Below are 20,096 nucleotides of genomic sequence, written 5' to 3'. Positions count from 1 at the left end.
CCGATCGGCGGACTTTCCGCCGATAACGGAGAATTTCGCCCCTGGTTTCTTTCCATAGTCCAAAGACGTCAGGTTAGGTGGATTGCCAATGCTAAATTGCCCTTAATGTCCAAAAAAAAAGGTTAGATGGGATTATTGGGTGACGGGGTTATGGGGATAGGGTGGAAGTGAGGGCTTAAGTGAGTCGGTGCAGACTCGATGGGCTGAATGGCCTCCTTCTGCACTGTATGTTCTGTGTTCTGTGGCCTACTGCTGGTGGGGCAGGGCGGAGCCAGAAAGGTCCAGCAATGTCTGGAATCCAGAGATCTTATACCTGATCCTCGATCTCCTTTGCTCCAAGGAGAACAACCCCAGCCTTTTCAACCTGGCCTTGTAATTAACCCCCCTTCCCCCCCCCACCCCCACCCCCCCCACCCTCCGTCTGCCCCCCACCCCCCCCCCCCATCCTTGGAGCAATTCAGGTAATTCTCCTCTAGATCCTCTCAAAGATTTTCACATCTTTCCTGACGCGTGCTAGCCAGAACTGGACTCATTTCTTCAGATGGGGCCTAAGCGGCAGCTTTATGAAGGTCCAGAATAACTTTCCTGCTTTTGATCTCAATACCTCTTTTTATCAAACCCCAGATCCCATGTGCTTTTCTGCCACCCTCTCAAAATGTCTTGTTATCTTTGTCATACTGAGCAGAGGAGTGAGCATTACACATATTTTTAAACTCTTTAAAAAATACACTGTTGCTCTTTAAGATGGCTGTGACAGGACACCTGTCCTTTGGAACTGCAAATTCTCAAAGCTCCTGGAAGCTTCTAAAAATGGATTACAATGAAAATGCCTGGACAACACTATTGTGTAATGTCGCACCTGCCATTGTCAGTACTTACTCCAAAACACCAAGGACAATAAGCCCTCAGACCTTCTGATGCCAGGTCAGCTAGGCCAGGCATTGTCAAACTCGGGGGCGCGATCCGCAGATGGGTCGCGGGCGGGTGTCGGGAGGGTCGCGGAGCCGTCCGTCGCGGCGCTCCCGATCGCACAAAACAGCGCGCAGCAGCCAGCTTTTAATAATGCCGGCTGCGAGCAGCCTTCAAAATGGCCAGGAATAGATTTTAAAAATTTGGCAGCATGCGCAAGCATGCCCGATCATCGCTGCGCATGCGCAAAACTATACGCATGCGCACCGATGATCGGGCATGCATGTGCAGTGCGGCCGCATTTTATTTGATATGGTCGCAGCCTTTTTTGTACAAGTTGGGGGGCCAAAGGGACCAAAGGCACCATTGGGGCCAAAGGGACCCAAAACCATTTCCTCCATTTTTGGCAGCAACAAACATGGTAAGAGAAAATGGTGGGTCGCGCAGGTCAGCCGGTGTGGGTTGTGAAGGTCGGCCGGGTTGGGTCCCGAAGGTTGGCCGGTTGATAGAAATGGGTCCCCGGAAAAAAAGTTTGAGAAACACTGAGCTAGGCAACAAAAGCTAACAAAACTGGTTATGCACAAGGAGGTGCTAAGGATCTCCATCTGTCACTGCTGCGCATCAGGAGGTGGGAGCTACTTTGTTAACATGAACAAACTGTCAATGGCTTTTCACCATGTATCAATGGCCAGTCATAACATGATCAAAATCCTTTAAATTTTGAAAGCTTTTTATTCTCGGCCCTGCTTGCTTTTTTGCAGAGACATCGGAAGGATATAGAATCAGCGAATGCCTACAGTGCAGAAGGAGGCCATTCGGTCCATTGAGTCCGCACAAACCATCCGAAGGAGCATCCTACAAACGCACACGGGAGAACGTGCAAACTCCACAGTCATGCAAGGTCGAAATCGAACCTGAGTCCCCAGCACCGTGAGGCAGCAATGCTAATCTACTGTGCTACCATGCACCTATGACTGCTGAAGTTCGGCAAAAACATCTAGCCTTCTACCAAGCCACATAGCTGAGAGTTTAAAGCCTCCTTGAAAACCCGTTTCCAAAATATCCTGAGTTTGCCTAGATGGGCATCACGGTAGCACAGTGGTTAGCATTGCTGCCTCACAGCACCAGGAGTCAGGTTCAATTCTGGCATTGGCTAACTGTGTAGAGTTTGCACATTCATCCCCGTGTCTGCATGGATTTCCTCCGCATGATCCAGTTTCCTCCCATAGTCCAAAGATGTGTAGGTTAGAAGGATTGGCCATTCTAAATTGACCATTAGTGCTCAAAGGTTTAGTTGGGGTTAGGGGATAAGGCGGGGCATGGGTCTCAGAAGTGTGCTATTTCACAGGGCCGGTGCAGACTCGATGGGTCGAAGGTCTCCTTCTGCACTGTAGCGATTCTATGGCAAGGGAAACTGGTCCTCTGGATACAAATATTACCGGGCAGCATGGTAGCATTGTGGATAGCACAATTGCTTGACAGCTCCAGGTTCCGAGGTTCGATTCCGGCTTGGGTCACTGTCTGTGCGGAGTCTGCACATCCTCCCCGTGTGTGCGTGGGTTTCCTCCGGGTGCTCCGGTTTCCTCCCACAGTCCAAAGATGTGCAGGTTAGGTGGATTGGCCATGATAAATTGCCCTTAGTGTCCAAAATTGCCCTTAGTGTTGGGTGGGGTTACTGGGTTATGGGGATAGGTTGGAGGTGTTGACCTTGGGTAGGGTGCTCTTTCCAAGAGCTGGTGCAGACTCGATGGGCCGAATGGCCTCCTTCTGCGCTGTAAATTCTATGAAATTCATTGAAGACTGTCTGTTCTAAATGCTGCTTATCTCTTGCTCTGAAGAAACTTCATGAAATCCTGTCTTCAGCTATGGACTCATCTGAACTTGAGCTGACAAAATGTGAAGTATTAACTATTCTGATTGGTCTTAATATTCATTGAAGTGATACCCCTTTTCTTTTACTCTATCTTTCTTGTGTGCATGTGGTGTGTGTCAAGTAGCAATAATCCTTTTCTGGAAAAGTGTGTATGAATAATGAATGCACCTGGTTTAAAATCTGTTAAAGTCTGCTGGTAGTGACTTTGTAAGAACTAACCATACACAGATGGAGGTTTGGGCACACACCTCAGCATTATCTAAATTAAACCACACTGATTAAAGAAGTAAAGTAGAAAAATTTGGGGGTTTCAGTTCACTGCTTTCCCCTGTCAGTAACATCCTCAGAAATTTAAGTCCATGAACCTCCCAGGTCCCTCTTCAGAATTGTGCCATTATGTCTGTCATAATATACACCAGTATATTATGGTGCAGACACACACACACACACACTGATGGACATGCAGTGGGACCAATCAGCATACACAACACCGCAGCCAATCACCAGTGAGAGCACACGCACTAAAAAGACAGGGGACAGGAGAGTTCCCGCTCATTCTAGGAGCAGCCAGCTCAGAACACAGAGCTCACAGCCTGCAACACAGACATTCACCATGTGCTGAGTGCATCACCTGGTTAGGACTAGGCAAGGGTCAACAGTTAAAGCTGGTATTGCATTTACCCACAGTTCAAGTATGTTAATATAGTTAACCTTATAATAAAATAGAGTTGCACCACTTCCAGTGTTGGTGACCTGTTTGTGATCCAGAACACCCAACACATCAACATCTAAATAGGCTCTCACTATAGCTTCTGCCAAAATGCATCACTCACACATCTCTGTGTTAAATTCTGTCTGCGACTTGACTGCCCGTTCTGCTAGCCTACCTATGCCCTGTTGCAGACAATTTGTACTCTCAATGCTTGTCATGCCGCTAAGTTTGATACCATCAGCAAATTGTGAACTTTTACTCTGAACTACTTTGACTCTCTGCTTCATCCTTTAGCCAATTTTGTTAACCAATCGTGTATGTGATGCTTAGTCAAATGCATTGTGATTGTGCTAAGTCTGTACATTTTTATACAGATCGAAATAGATATCCTCATGGCTATTGCTAAAAAATTTTAAAACGGATAACGACCTTTTAAAATGGAAGAATATATGTCCGATTGTGACCCCCTCAACAAAAGCAGCTACCTGGAAGTTTCAAAGAAACTTACATCCCGGGTGGGATTCTCCGGTTTCGTAGCTGCCTGGTTCTCGGTGGCGCACGTTTCACTGGTGGCGGGATTCTCTTTTCCCACTGCTTGTCAATGGGATTTCCCATTGAAGCCACCACACGCTGCCGGAAAGCCCATAGGCGGGGATGTGCCACCAGTGGGGAAAAAAGTATCCCAATGGCCGGAGAAGAAACACAAGAGACCAGTTTTTAGCTGCAGAGACCAAATTCAAAGTGAGCATTTCATAAGTCAGACTGTCCAACTGGAGTCTATTGATCTGCTAGGACAAAGGACCTTGTATCTTTCCCTTCAATTCTTTTTAAAATGTTTTTTACATTTTTCCAATTCAACGCAACTTTAGTGTGGCCAATCCACCTATCCTGCACATCTTTAGGTTGTGGGAATGAGACCCACGCAGACACGGGGAGAATGTGCAAACTCCACATGGACAGTGACCCAGGACCCGGGTCCTCGGTGCCATGAGGCTGCAGTGCTAACCACTGTGCCACCGTGCCACCTCTTCCTTTCAATTAACCATCTGGATCCATGTGAATCAATAATTCTTTTCTCTGTGGTCATTGTCCTGTAAATCTGGGCTGGTTTAGCACAGTGGGCTAAATAGCTGGCTTGTAATGCAGAACAAGGCAGCAGCACGGGTTCAATTCCCGTAGCAGCCTTCCCGAACAGGCGACTAGGGGCTTTTCGCAGTAACTTCATTGAAGCCTACTTGTGACAATAAGCGATTATTATTATTAAATCTTTCTTTTCTCTATCCATCTTCTACTGTATGAGTGCACAGAGGACAACGTGGTGACCTAACTCCCACAGTTTGAGTGTGTGCAAATAAACTAGTCCCTTTGAGTACACCCGATCTCAAGTTTGCTGTGGGGTTATTGATTGAAAATTTGATCACACCAAAACTGAGGGGCTTAAAAATACAGCACTGCTTATCAAGGGGCTAGAAAATCATAGATCATGGAATTTACAGTGCAGAAGGATGCCATTCGGCCCATCGAGTCTGCACCGGCTCTTATAAAGAGCACCCGACTCAAGCCCACGTATCTACCCTATCCCCGTAACCCCCACTTAACCTTTTTGGACACTAAGGGCAATTTAACATGGCCAATCCATCTAACCCGCACGTCTTTAGACTGTGGGAGGAAACCGGAGCACCCGGAGGAAACCCACGCAGACACGGGGAGAACGTGCAGACTCCGCACAGACAGTGACCCAGCGGGGAATCGAACCTGGAACCCTGGAGCTGTGAAGCAACTGTGCTAATCATTATGCTACTGTGCTACCCACAAATCAAAAACTTTCTGTTCATGGGCAAGTGGCGAGACGAGAAATCAGGGTTGTTCAAATGCATCCCCTACTGTCTGTAACAGATTTCTTAAAATCCATGGAGACAACATCCACCGCATTCCCTTCATCAATATTCTCTGTGTTTCATCAACAAATTCAATAAGATTTGTCAAGAACAATCTGCCTTTTACATTCCATGCAGGCTCTTCTTGGTTAACTCAAACCTTTCCAAGTGCTTTCGATGTTTTCCTTAATTACCCACCACTAATATTAAACTGGCCAGTACTCGCTAGGACTGTTCTTAAATACTGTTGTTGCATTTGCCACTCTCCAATTCTCTGAAAAAGTAAGGCACGTCCTCCTGCTATCTCCACCCCGATGTCCTTCAACAACCTGAAACACAAACCATTCGGACCCAGTGATTTATCGACCTTACGTACAGCCAAACTTTCCAGTACCTCCTCCCTTTCAATTTTCACACTATTTCTTCCAATTGTTATACAGAGACACGGCCTGGACTCAATAATACTTGAATGATCTCCTCCTGTGCCATAATAATAATGACTCTATTGCACGATCTAACTCTGAAATAAAAGACAGAGTCCTGTTGTGGGCGCGTATAGCGGGGTGTTTCTCAGCATCATGAACGACCCCGTTATCAAATGGGCCTCAAGTCGGGAACGCCTTGCCGAGGCTGTATTTACCTTACTTCCTGCACCAGCAAAGAGATTGACGTGCCATTTTTAAATGCCACTCCGATTTCTCAACCCCCCCCCCCCCTTGGACTCTGTATGTGGTCTCCGGACACCCCCAACTTTCCTCTGAGAGGGTCCTTGAGCCCCCCTCACCCCACCTCATAAGGGCAGGGCACCCGAGCCCAATCTTTGGCATGGGCAAACTGACACCCGGGCACCTTGGCACTGCCAGTCTGGCACCCTGGCAGTGCCCCAGACAGCCTGGCAGTGGCAAGGTGCCTGGGCAGCAGTGGGAGTGCCAGGGTACCACCCTGCTCAGAACCCAACTACTCAGCAGCCTCTGATGGCCTTGGAGAGCCCCCTCCCCCAGATGCCATTCAGCCTGGTCCATGTTTGTGTGGGCCAGTCAGTGCTGATCAACATCTTGGTCTCCCTGGTGCAGGCGTTCATTCCCAGGCCTCGGGAGAAGTGGTGCTGACATGCCTAATGGCTCATTTAAATATGTAAATTTGGATCTTGCTCAGCAAGGACGAGATCCAGATCCCAACATCTTGCGAGATCCCGTTCGATTTCGCAATGCTTTCCGAGCATCGCAAATCTTGCGAGAGGCGTGAAGAGGCCGTTCGATGGCACCCTATGACACTGTTACATAAGTTAATGCGAAAACAAATGGTCAGGAGCATAATATTCAGTTCTATCTCTTCAGATTGTTCCCCACCCTATCTGCAACATGGTAAATGTGGCCATTTGTGAATGAACTGCGACAAACATTGGAGAATGAAGGTGTACTGAAATAGTTAATTGCAAAATCACCAATCAAGAATCATCTCTAGAACACAAAAAAAATCTGAAATTTTATTGCTCTGAACAACATGTTGAAGCTGGAAGGAGAGATTAAATATTTCAATCATTTATTCTGAATGAGTCATACAAAAAATAAGGTCTGTATTGACATGTAAACTTGGATGAAAAATGCACATTAAATTCATCAAAGTTGGTTGACATTTAATTAAAATTTAATCCATTTTATAAATTTCTCTTGTATTCCCCCACCCAAATGTCAGTATAATCAAGGATCAAGTTGCAAGCTTCTATCCAACATGACAACAAATGCATCTGCTGTTCCACTGACGAGAAACCACACACATCTATTAGAAAGTTTTCAAAAAAATGTCAACGTTTTTTTAAATTAAAGTAATCACATCATAAGAATGTCAGACTCAGTGGGAGGCCACAAATTACAGCTATTAAAAAATCCCCAAAAAGGACCCATCAAAAGCTAAATAAAATGTAACTTTATGTTGGAAATTTACACGTAAGTGGGTATATTTTCTCATAGTATCATAGAATCATAGAATTTACAGTGCAGAAGGAGTCCATGAGGCCCATTAAGTCTGCACTGGTCTTGGAAAGCCTACACCTCCACCCTATCCCCGTAACCCAGTTACCCCGCCTAACCTTGAACACTCAGGGAAATTTATCATGGCCAACCTACCTAACCTGCATTTCTTTGGACAGTGGGAAGAAAACAGAGCACCCGGAGTAAACCCACGCAGACACGGGGAGAAAGTGCAAACCCCACACAGACAGTAACCTGAGGCACGAATTGAACCTGGGACCCTGGAGCTGTGAGGCAGCAGTGCTAACCACTGTGCCACTCGCATTAAACTTTTGCACTAATGAAAATGGGTTTGGAAGATCAGTCTGCACTTATTAACGCAGCTTCTTAATGATATACAATACCATGATTGAGACGTATAAAACATACTTAAATACTTCTTTATTCCAAAGTCAAACTTTACTTTGTAATGAAAACTATCCAATTAGAACTTCTTGGTAAGCACAACTGGGTCAAGAAAAAATATTCTTCCTTTTAATAAATAATTAACATATATTACAACAGGGTTTGTAAAAGATAACAGTGAAAATGTTTAAACAAATATCACAGGGTTATTATCAGAAACTCTCTGGAGGCAACTAACTGGTTGTGATATAACCAAGCTCTCAGCAGAACAGGGTTGATCTCTAGCAGATTTGCAATCAGGGACTGCAATCAGCTTGTGGAGCAGTCGCACTTTAGACTTAAACAGTAACAGATACAGAGGTGAGGAAACCTTTACAAACAAAACACTGAATTTCAACTCTGCAAAAGTTCAAATGCCTTTCTGTGGATCTGAGTAGCAAAGAAGATGGAAGTGCAACAAGACAGGAAACACAGTTTCCATGGCCAAGGCCGAGGATTACAAGGCGGGCTGAAAAATATTAATTGCTCAGGACGATTTGCCATTTCAAAATAAAAAAGTGAACAGCCGGCCCCTTTTATCCTGCCTGGCCGGGATTCTCTGGGTGCTGCGTTCCTGGAACTACAGAGACCTGAAGACAAACCACGAACTGAAAGCAAAGTTTGATGAGAAGAGTAAGAGGCCTCTCCAGGAAAGTTGGGAGTACTGTATTTCTAAACTGAAGAAAACCTGAGCAAATGAGTCTACAGAGAAGCCTGCAACACAGACTTTAATCTGCTAGCTTACTGTGAAGAAAGCATGCTAAGGGCCATCTGAAACAAAAAATATTTTCCTTTCAAGAACAAAGAACAAAGAAATGTACAGCACAGGAACAGGCCCTTCGGCCATCCAAGCCCGTGCCGACCATGCTGCCCGACTAAACTACAATCTTCTACACTTCCTGGGTCCGTATCCCTCTATTCCCATCCTAGTCATGTATTTGTCAAGATGCCCCTTAAATGTCACTATCGTCCCTGCTTCCACCACCTCCTCCGGTAGCGAGTTCCAGGCACCCACTACCCTCTGCGTAAAAAACTTACCTCGTACATCTACTCTAAACCTTGCCCCTCTCACCTTAAACCTATGCCCCCTAGTAATTGACCCCTCTACCCTGGGGAAAAGCCTCTGACTATCCACTTTGTCTATGCCCCTCATAATTTTGTAGACCTCTATCAGGTCGCCCCTCAACCTCCTTCGTTCCAGTGAGAACAAACCGAGTTTATTCAACCGCTCCTCATAACTAATGCCCTCCATACCAGGCAACATTCTGGTAAATCTCTTCTGCACCCTCTCTAAAGCCTCCACATCCTTCTGGTAGTGTGGCGACCAGAATTGAACACTATACTCCAAGTGTGGCCTAACTAAGGTTCTATACAGCTGCAACATGACTTGCCAATTCTTATACTCAATGCCCCGGCCAATGAAGGCAAGCATGCCGTATGCCTTCTTGACTACTGTCTCCACCTGTGTTGCCCCTTTCAGTGACATGTGGGCCTATACTCCTAGATCTCTTTGACTTTCAATACTCTTGAGGGTTCTACCATTCACTGTTTATTCCCCACCTGCATTAGACCTTCCAAAATGCATTACCTCACATTTGTCTGGATTAAACTCCATCTGCCATCTCTCCGCCCAAGACTCCAAACAATCTAAATCCTGCTGTATCCTCTGACAGTCCTCATCGCTATCCGCAATTCCACCAACCTTTGTGTCGTCTGCAAACTTACTAATCAGACCAGTTACATTTTCTTCCAAATCATTTATATATACCACAAACAGCAAAGTTCCCAGCACTGATCCCTGTGGAACACCACTGGTCACAGCCCTCAATTCGAAAAGCATCCTTCCATTGCTACTCTCTGCCTTCTATGACCTAGCCAGTTCTGTATCCACCTTGCCAGCTCACCCCTGATCCCGTGTGACTTCATCTTTTGTACTAGTCTACCATGAGGGACTTGTCAAAGGCCTTACTGAAGTCCATATAGACAACATCCACTGCCCGACCTGCATCAATCATCTTAGTGACCTCCTCGAAAAACTCTATCATGTTAGTGAGACACGACCTCCCCTTCACAAAACCATGCTGCCTCTCACTAATACGTCCATTTGCTTCCAAGAATTTGTCTCGAAGAATTTTCTCCAGTAATTTCCCGACCACTGAAGTAAGGCTCACCGGCCTGTAGTTCCCTGGATTATCCCTGCTACCCTTCTTAAACAGAGGAACAACATTGGCTATTCTCCAGTCCTCCGGGACATCACCTGAAGACAGTGAGGATCCAAAGATTTCTGTCAAGGCCTCAGCAATTTCCTCTCCAGCCTCCTTCAGTATTCTGGGGTAGATCCCATCAGGCCCTGGGGACTTATCTACCTTAATATTTTTTAAGACACCCTACACCTCATCTTTTTGGATCTCAATGTGACCCAGGCTATCTACACACCCTTCTCCAGACTCAACATCTACCAATTTCTTCTCTTTGGTGAATACTGATGCAAAGTATTCATTTAGTACCTCGCCCATTTCCTCTGGCTCCACACATAGATTCCCTTGCCTATCCTTCAGTGAGTGGGCCAACCCTTTCCCTGGCTACCCTCTTGCTTTTTATGTACGTGTAAAAAGCCTTGGGATTTTCCTTAACCCTATTTGCCAATTACTTTTCGTGACCCCTTCTAGCCCTCCTGACTCCTTGCTTAAGTTCCTTCCTACTTTCCTTATATTCCACACAGGCTTCGTCTGTTCCCAGCCTTTTAGCCCTGAAGAATGCCCCCTTTTTCTTTTTGACGAGGCCTACAATATCTCTCGTTATCCAAGGTTCCCGAAAATTGCCGTATTTATCCTTCTTCATGACAGGAACATGCCGGTCCTGAATTCCTTTCAACTGACACTTGAAAGCCTCCCACACGTCAGATGTTGATTTGCCCTCAAACATCCGCCCCCAATCTATGTTCTTCAGTTCCCGCCTAATATTGTTATAATTAGCCTTCCCCCAATTTAGCACATTCATCCTAGGACCACTCTTATCCTTGTCCACCAGCACTTTAAAACTTACTGAATTGTGGTCACTGTTCCCGAAATGCTCCCCTACTGAAACATCTACCACCTGGCCGGGCTCATTCCCCAATACCAGGTCCAGTTCCCTAGTTGGACTGTCCACATATTGTTTTAAGAAGCCCTCCTGGATGCTCCTTACAAACTCCGCCCCATCTAAGCCCCTGGCACTAAGTGAGGCCCAGTCAATATTGGGGAAGTTGAAGTCTCTCATCACCACAACCCTGTTGTTTTTACTCTTTTCCAAAATCTGTCTACTTATCTGCTCCTCTATCTCCCACTGGCTGTTGGGAGGCCTGTAGTAAACCCCCAACATTGTGACTGCACCCTTCTTATTCCTGATCTCTACCCATATAGCCTCACTGCCCTCTGAGGTGTCCTCCCGCAGTACAGCTGTGATATTCTCCCTAACCAGTAGCGCAACTCCGCCACCCCTTTTACATCCCCCTCTATCCCGCCTGAAACATCTAAATCCTGGAACGTTTAGCTGCCAATCCTGCCCTTCCCTCAACCAGGTCTCTGTAATGGCAACAACATCATAGTTCCAAGTACTAATCCAAGCTCTAAGTTCATCTGCCCTACCCGTAATACTTCTTGCATTAAAACATATGCACTTTAGGCCACCAGACCCGCTGTGTTCAGCAACTTCTCCCTGTCTGCTCTGCCTCAGAGCCCCACTGTCCCTATTCCCTAGTTCTCCCTCAATGCTCTCACCTTCTGACCTATTGCTCCCGTGCCCACCCCCCTGCCATACTAGTTTAAACCCTCCCGTGTGACACTAGCAATCCTCGCGGCCAGGATATTTATGCCTCTCCAGTTTAGATGCAACCCGTCCTTCTTATATAGGTCACACCTGCCCCGGAAGAGCTCCCAGTGGTCCAGATAACGGAAACCCTCCCTCCTACACATATGATTTTTACCCCTCGTGTGTGTATTGAGGGTGGGGGCAGGATAAAGTGGGAGTTAGGTATTAGTTAATAGTTAACCAACTATTTCTGCTGTGTATTTCATTATAGTTCTTGGTATAAATAAACAGTAATTCTATTTACATTTACAAACCTGGTGAGTGTAATTATTGGGCAGCAATTTGGTATTCTTATTTACTTATTTTCGAAAAATGGTTTTATTCAAACCAGAGCTTACATAAACATGCATACATAATCGTTCAAAAACATAACACAATCCACACAGGTTGACATTTTTCCTCCTTTTTCTCCCCTTAACACCCACCGCCCATTCCTCCTCCCGAACCCGCGAACAAACACGTCCTCAAACAGGAGCAAGAACAATCTCCATGTTGCCCAGACCCCCCCCCCCCCCCCCCCCCACCTTCCAAGCTCCTAAGGAAAACATAATCCTTTCTAACTTAAGGAATTCTGCTTGACCCCCAACCACGCCGACACCCTCGGTGGCGCCACCGACCTCCACTCCAGTAGAATTCGCCACTGGGCAATTAGAATGGCAAAGGCCACCATATGAACCCCCACCCCTTCCTGTCCAACAGCTCTGGCAGCTCCAACAGTCCAAGGATTGCCACCAGAGGGCGCAGACATCTCAGCCCCCATAATTTTTGATAATGCTTCAAGTATCAGGTCCCAAAGCCCCACCAATTTTGGACATGATGAAAGCATGCAAACATGATTTGCTGGCACCCCCTCCACAACTCTCACACTTATCCTTTACCTCTGAAAAGAACCCGCTCATCTGTGCCCAAGTCATGTGAGCCCTGTGCACCACTAGGACCACCCAACCTAGCACAGGCGGACGCTGCATTCATCTGGTGCATAATATCACTCCATGCACAGCTCCTCCTCTCACTTCCATTAACCTCCTCAATTGTTGCTTTTCCTGTGCCCACCAGCCATCTGTAAATATCCACGATCTTCCCATCCCCCAACTAATCTGGCGACACCAACCTGTCCAACACCGTGCGCTCTGGCAACCGAGGGCACCTCCTTCCGCACAAAATCCCACAACTGTATATACCCGAACTTCTCCAATGCACACCTCCCCACCCCGTCAACTCATGTTTCTCCTGTAAATCGCAAACCTTCCTTCCACAAACAAGTCCCTCACCCGTTCTAACCTTCCTCGATGTCATCGCCTATATGTCACATCCATCCCTGCCCGGGTGAACCGGTGAGTCCCACAAATAGGGGCAAGCACTGGCATACCGCACACACCAAAATACCACCTTAGCTGGTTCCAGACTTTTAAAGATGAAGCCACCACCGGACTCACTGCATATCTCCCCGGGGTAAGTGGAGCGGCGGTGGGCGCCGCAGCCAAAGCCCTCAAACCTGCCCACACACACACGGCGCCTCCTCAACCAGCACCCCTCCTCCCCCTCACCCCCCCAATCACTGGACCTTACCCACCTTCGTCGCCCAGTAATAATACAACAAATTCAGGAGCGCTAGCCTCCCCCAATCCGCCGCTTCTTTTATAAAACACCTGAGGAAGGAACTGTGCTCCGAAAGCTGGTGATTCGAAACAAACCTGTTGGACTTTAACCTGGAATTGTAAGACTTCTTACTGTGCCCACCCCAGTCCAACGCCGGCATCTGCACACCGTAAAGACTTCACTTTTGGCCATATTCAATATATAGCCCGAAAATGCGCCAAACCTCTCCAATCCAAACAATCCAATGGATTGGAAATATAGAGCAACAATCAGCTGCATAGAATGAGACTCCATGCTCCCTGCCTTCCCTTACAACACCCGATCATTCCCCTGATGCCTGGAGTGCAATTGGCCTGCCTTGTACCACTGTGTAACCGGAAACCTCCTGAATGAATCAAATTTGTCCTAACGCTAGCTGTGGGGGCCGCATATAACAACCACACTCGTGGGATAAACGTGGCCCCAAACCTGAACTTCCCCACAACCTCAAATACCTTCACTCTACCCTATCGAAAGCCTTCTCCGCATCCATTGCCACAACAACCTCCGACACCCTGCCCTTAGGTGATGCCATAACCACATTTAATACTCATCTAATATTACCTTCCCTTCACAAAACCTGCCTGATCCTCCGACACCATATCCAGGACACACACCCCCAACCACCTCACCATTACCTGAGCAAGCACCCTCACGTCTGTGTTTAAAAGGGATATGGGCCTTTATGACCCAAACTCCACCGTGTCCTTATCCTTCTTGGGAATAAACAAAATTGATGTCTGAGACAACATGGCCTGCAGCTCCGCCCGCGCCAACATCAGGAAACATCTCCAGGAGATGTTGGGCCAATTCCGCCAAAAAACATTTGTAAAAGTCAACTAGGAAGTCATCTGGCCCCGACATCTTCCATGACAGCATTGATGCAATCGCCTCCATAACCTCCTGTAACCCCAGCGATGCCTCCAATCCCTGCCCTTCTCCCTCTCAACTTCCGGGAATACCAGCCCGTCCAGAAACCACCCCAACTCTGACCCCGCTCCCCCGATGCTCTGACCTATATAGCCACCGATAAACATCGCAAATGCTTTATTAATTCTCTCCGGCGTCATCATCAACTCCCCCCTCAGCCCTCATTTGTACTATCGCCTGCGCAGCTCTCGTCATCTCAATTGATGCACTAACCGGTGGCTGGTCTTCTCCCCATACTCATTCAGGACTCCCCTCACTCTCCAAAGCTGGTCCACTGCTTTCCCTGCTGTCAGCAACTCAAATTCCCCTTGCAGCATTTCCGCTCCGAGAAGATCTCCTTGGTCGGGGCCATAGAGTACCACCGGCCAAATTCCAAAATTGCAGCGACCAATTGCTGCCTCTCCGTCCTCTCCAACTTATCTCTATAAGCCTTGTACAAGATCACAAACCCCCCCATACCACTGCCTTCAATGCCTCCCATAACGTGGAGGGTGAGACCTTCTATGTACTCCTTAATTATTGAAACCATCTTTCCAGAAAACTTTTCATCTGCCAGTAGCGCCTAGTCCATCCTCCGCAAGGGTCCCTGCACTTGGTCCATGCAAAGCCTCACATCCATAAAATGTGGCGGGTGGTCCAAAACCACGATCGTCCCATATCCTGCCCCATTATCCCTGGGAGAGTCAAATTTTCCACCACGAAAAAATTTATATGGGAATACACCCGATGCACATGGGAGAAGTAGGAAAGCTCCCTCCCTCCCAGATGTCTAAACCTCCAAGGATCCACCAACCCCATCTGGTCTATAAACACCTCCATTTCCTTCGCCATTCCTGACCTAACCAGTGTCCGCGGGCTCGAGTGGCCCAACCGAGCATCTAACAGGCATGTTGAAATCGTCCCCCATTATTAATTTATGCGAGTCCCCATCCAGAATGTCTGCCACCATCTGCTTAACAAACACCACATAATTTCAATTAGGTGCACAAACGTTTACTAGCACTACTGGCGCCCCCTCCAAAACCCCGCAGACCATCACAAATTGACCCCTGAGATCCCACACCTCCCGAGCCATCACAAATGTCACTCTTTTACTAAATAGAATAGTAACCCCTCTCAACTTGGAATCAAATCCTGAATGGGTCGGCTGACCCACCCATCCCTTTCTGAACCTCACCTGGCCTTTAACCTGCATGTGTCTCCTGAAGAAACACAACCTCCGTCAAGACCAAAACAAAGGCCCCCGTCCATATCACCCAAACTGCTGCACCCCCCACAATGCTTCCCACCTCCAGCCTTCGGTGGGGGCCCGGCCCTCCCCCCGCAACCCGCCCCCCCACTACCAAAAGGACAGAGCCACCCAGGACTCCGACCCAACCTCAAACATCGTAAAATACCAAAATGACCAACATGTGAAAACAGAATAAACATTGGTAAGTTTTATACAAACACCTCAGAAGCCAAAACATCAAGAACCTTCCCTCAATCAACCCTCCTCCAAACCATGCCCGTTAATAAAACCGTGTGCCTCTTCGGGCATCGTAAAAAAATATTCCTTCCCCTTAAAAGTCACCCATAATTTGGCCTGGTACAACACACTGAACCAAATCTTCTTTCGAAAAAGTCCCACTTGGCCCAATTAAAGCCAGACAGCCACTTAGCACCAATAGGTCGCACCAATGTCCTGGTATATTCGGATCCATTGGCCCTCCCAGGTACAGTCTCTCATCATCCTCACCCACCTCAAGACATGCTCCTTCTCCAGGAACAGTGGCACAGTGGTTAGCATACTGCCTTACCTTGGGTTTCCGGTTTCCTCCACCGTCCAAAGATGTGCAGGTTAGGTGGATTGGCCTTGCTAAATTGCCCGTTAGTGTCCAAAAGGTTAGGCAGTGTTACTGGGTTATGGAGATAGGGTGGGGGCATGGGCTCTTGCCGAGACCGGTGCAGACCCGAGGGCCAAATGGCCTCCTTCTGCTCTGTAAATTCTATGATTTTATGATTCTATGAATCTGTCCATTCTCACTATCATTGCCCTCAGTGGCTCCCCCGCTCTCGGCCTCTGACTTAACAATCGATGTGCTCGGTCCAGCTCCAGGGCCTTCTCACAGACCCTCTCATCCACCAGCTTTGCCAACATCTTCGAGACGTAGGCTATGACACTCGCTCCCTCCATACCCTCTGGCACGCCTACAATGCATAGATTCTGCCGCCAGCACCCTCGCAGAAACCCATCGTCATTCCACCTCAGAGGAGAATTAAATTCCCACCACTTATTTCACACAATTTCCAACCAAAGAGCCCATTAATCGGATAGAAAGGAACAAAACCAAAACTTCAAGCAGGGGCCACCCTGTGTGCGACCGGTCAGCAGATGACCACCATGAATGTCCACGACTTTGGGTATTTTTAGAAGAATTATTGGTTAATTCACTTGGGTTATCATTCCGGTCGAAATTAAACGCGTACTTGCCTAGGATGTCATAACAATACAATTATTAGACAGAACTTAATGCCTCAAAAGGCCAACCAGGCAACAAGGGGCAGACATGTAAAATAATGCATGCCTTCCCACGCAACAATTGCTCGCAATTGCCACGAGAGTTCACGATAAGTTTTTTGCACCATGTTCAGGCAAGCAAGTAATCCCAAAAATAAAGGAAACATGCAATGAAAGTACATGAGAACCCCAGTTCTAAAAGCGTGTCTCATATCTGTCACATAACCTAACATAACCCCAGTCTCAGGCTCAGTACAGAACCAACATCATTCCACACAATTATACAGAGAGAACCAGCGAGCAACAGATTTGGATTATGATCAGTGCCATCAACACCTCTCAACAACACCATAAATGGAAAGAGAACTAGAACTACCAGGAGTGGAGCACAAGATAACAAAGGATCAGGATCTCACCATGGGTCCATATTCCCCTGGTGCACACCTATCACTCATTAACAAGCTGCTCATTCAAACAAGAAACTGACCCGGCCATTCAGGCAGGGCAACAGGATATCAACCAAAGTACAGGACTCATCTCAACCCAAGCCCTCGTGCACAGAAGAAGCAAAATCCAGGCTCTCATGATGCCTTCGAGAAAGGACATCCCAAGCTCCAGGGGGCAACAGGATACTAACCATAGCCCAACCATGTCCCGACAGATATGTTGTTAGGTAATTTGGATATTCAGAATTTTCCCACCGTGTACCCGAACAGGCGCCGGAATATGGCGACAGGTGGCTTTTCACAGTAACGTCATCGCGGTGTTAATGTAAGCTTACATGTGACAATAAAGATTATTATTATCATTACAGCCCTGGACCTGACCTAGCCCAGTACATTCTGATACACAGGAATCACAATCTCGAGCACACCCCAAACGACCCTACACTTCAATAACCACACCCAGGGCAATGCCCCACCCCCATTTACACTAAAAATAAAAGAGATTACGCCAGCGCCAGCTAGGGAGACCAATCACTGAAGAGAAGAAGAATTGTGAAGACACGCAATAATTAGCCGCCCTGGGGAGGCCGAATCCCTTGCACATCCCACCCACCCCCCACCTCCGGGACAATAGGAGGACCCTCCCCCAGACCACCAGACCAGGTTAGGATTTATTACACACCGCTCACCCAGCTGAAGAGAAGAAAAAAAACCCTAAGAGAAGAACACCTGAGCTCAGCCAGGATTATTAGCCACCGCTCTTCATTGTACACCATCACAAAAAGGCTATTAAGGGAAATGCCAGCGCTGCTTCAGCAAAGACACAAACACTGTTTCCACACGGAAAACCCAACCACAACGAGGAGGACACTCAGAAACACACCATATAAGACCACTTGGAGGAATATGCCTAACTCCCCCATTAAACTTACCCCACATGAGGGAAGGACTCTGAAAATGTATAGGCATGGCAAACAGTCTCTCTCTTTAATAAATCAGTCAAGGATTGACCAAACCCACCTCAGCAGCACTACTTAATTCCTCCTGTACTAATAACTCAAAAGGAAAAATACCTCAAAAAAACACTCCAGCCTCAGAAGGTCAGAAGAAACCCAGCTGAGACCGGAATACATAATCTGCCCGGGCCATTGAAGGAGACAAACACAGATTCTTCAACTCAAAATAACAAAGAACCCCATTAAAACACAAATTGGGCAGCACGGTAGCCTTGTGGATAGCACAATTGCTTCACAGCTCCAGGGTCCCAGGTTCGATTCCGGCTTGGGTCACTGTCTGTGTGGAGTCTGCACATCCTCCCCGTGTGTGCGTGGGTTTCCTCCGGGTGCTCCGGTTTCCTCCCACAGTCCAAAGATGTGTGGGTTAGGTGGATTGGCCATGATAAATTGCCCATAGTGTCCAAAATTGCCCTTAGTGTTGGGTGGGGTTACTGGGTTATGGCGATAGGGTGGCGGTGTTGACCTTGGGTAGGGTGCTCTTTCCAAGAGCCGGTGCAGACTCGATGGGCCGAATGGCCTCCTTCTGTACTGTAAATTCTATGACAAAAAAAAAGGTTTGCTCTAACTGTGGCCTATCCTCAATCTCAGTGAGGACTTAACCAACCTTACCACCCAACTCCACACTCACCCTGCCGTGGCTCCACTCATCTTCATTATAGGGTGGTATCATGACCGGTACAGGCTTGGAGGGCCGAAACGTCCATTCCTGTGCTGTATTGTTCTTCATCATTTGAGGTACGTGGTGTCCCAAAAGCCCTCCCTTTCCATAATCACAAGGATTACAGCACATGATAAAAAAAAGGAGTATAACTGTGCACAGGCCACCGCCGGGATTCTCCGTTGTGAGTCCGCTTTGCAACAGTTGCCAGTGAGAACAGAGAATTTGGCGTTGAGCCATATCTCGGTTCACTGCAGCACGACTAGAGTATCCCACCAGCGTGATGGAACAGAGAATCCTGCCCCACATTTCACAAAATCAACTCAATGGGATGGATTCTCTGCTGAACCAGGGAGAGGTTCCCGATGCAGCGGAGAATTGAAAGGCGGGTAAAAAATGGGTTTGACACACCTTGGGCGAAATTCTCCTGAAACGGCGCGATGTCCGCCGACTGGCACCCAAAACGGTGCCAATCAGACGGGCATCGCGCCGCCCTAAATGTGCGGAATGCTCCGCATCTTTGGGGGCCGAGCCCCAACATTGAGGGGCTAGGCCGACGCCGGAGGAATTTCCGCCCCGCCAGCTGGCGGAAACGGCCTTTGTTGCCCCGCCAGCTGGCGCGGAAATGTCTTCTCGGGGCGGCGCATGCGCGGGAGCGTCAGCGGCCGCTGACAGTTTCCCGCGCATGCGCAGTGGAGGGAGTCTCTTCCGCCTCCGCCATGGTGGAGACCGTGGCGGAGGCGGAAGGGAAAGAGTGCCCCCACGGCACAGGCCCGCCCGCGGATCGGTGGGCCCCGATCGCGGGCCAGGCCACCGTGGGGGCACCCACCAGGGCCAGATCGCCCCGCGCCCCCCCCCAGGACCCCGAAGCCCGCCCACGCCGCCTTGTCCCGCCGTTCAAAAGGTGGTTTAATCCACGCTGGCGGGACAGGTAATTTATCGGCGGGACTTGGGCCCATCCGGGCCAGAGAATCCAGCGGGGTGGGCCCGCCAACCGGCGCGGCCCGATTCCCGCCCCCGCCGAATATCCGGTGCCGGAGACTCGGCAACCGGTGGGGGCGGGATTCACGGCGGCCAACGGCCATTCTCCGACCCGCTGGGGGGTCGGAGAATGACGCCCCAGGCTTTTATCCCATTCCGATGCTCCGAATCCCACTCGAGGCAGCAGCGAGTTACACGTCCTGCACAGACGGGAGGATGCAAATGGGCCTTTTGAATCTATTTGCATCTGATTAAAGGGATGGCGTCCCATTCTCCACACCTCAGTGATAATC

General features: G+C 48.1%; 1 protein-coding gene across 11 annotated transcripts in view; it reads right to left on the bottom strand.

Moving 5' to 3' along the window:
• Window positions 1-20,096, bottom strand: part of LOC140429759 (nuclear factor 1 B-type-like) — a 967,235-nt gene that overhangs the window by 253,526 nt on the left and 693,613 nt on the right. The gene's annotated exons all lie outside the window — the stretch shown is intronic.

Source organism: Scyliorhinus torazame, chromosome 9, assembly GCF_047496885.1.
Source record: "Scyliorhinus torazame isolate Kashiwa2021f chromosome 9, sScyTor2.1, whole genome shotgun sequence".
NCBI lineage: Eukaryota > Metazoa > Chordata > Chondrichthyes > Carcharhiniformes > Scyliorhinidae > Scyliorhinus > Scyliorhinus torazame.
Note: the sequence above shows the minus strand (reverse complement) of the source record. Positions and strands in the feature narration are given on the sequence as shown.